Genomic DNA, 820 nt, shown 5'->3' with positions numbered 1-820 from the left:
TTGCTATCGTTAGTATGTTGGTGGATTTTTGCTAGATATTTTGCTAATGCGTTTAAATTAATATACCCAAAACATGTAGCCTTGATAAATCTAGTTGCTGCTGCCTAGTTGGGACAGAGCTGATCTCCGCGATTTCCTGACAAACACTGATGATTCACATTTTGCCATAAGTTTTCTTCTTCAATATGAAATATATGTACTTATTATCTCATTCAAGGCATACAAACAAGTATTCGGACCTTCGCAGAGATGATCTTTGATTGATAGTTATCACACAACAACTCAACAACCCAATCGGAGGAGGTCAGCAAACGTAAGGTTGTTGTGCACTGTTGCGATCAATAGTAATACTTTTCTTCATCTTTGAATGAGTGCGGTCGCGTTATTCTAGCTAAAATTATTACACAACTGTAGGTGTTACACATTTACATATACCTATAAACTGATCGCAGTCTTGCATCTTGCTTCTGTTAGACAAACAAACGAAAAAATACATCACATCACATGTTGACTATTCACTATATGTACAAACAAAAATAGAAGATACTCGGCAAGGAAACAACTCTACTCCCCACCAAAACAATCCTTCCTTAATTGTTTTCCAGGTGAACACAGACGGCGACCACCACACGGTGGCAGACTTTCATTTGGCGCACATAAATACTAAGCTATACAGACCGTGGCCGTGGTATCTAAAACATAGTTTAAAACCGAATATTGCCCCCAGGTCGGTCGGTCGCACATTCGAACGACCCTATTTGCACAAGTGTTGCGAAATTGTAGAACCATTTCACGTACACACAAGACAACACTGTGCCAC

This window comes from Anopheles maculipalpis, chromosome 2RL (genome assembly GCF_943734695.1).
Source record: "Anopheles maculipalpis chromosome 2RL, idAnoMacuDA_375_x, whole genome shotgun sequence".
In the NCBI taxonomy this organism is placed as follows: Eukaryota; Metazoa; Arthropoda; class Insecta; order Diptera; family Culicidae; genus Anopheles; species Anopheles maculipalpis.
The sequence above is the reverse complement of the archived record's forward strand: the minus strand, read 5'-3'. Positions refer to the sequence as shown.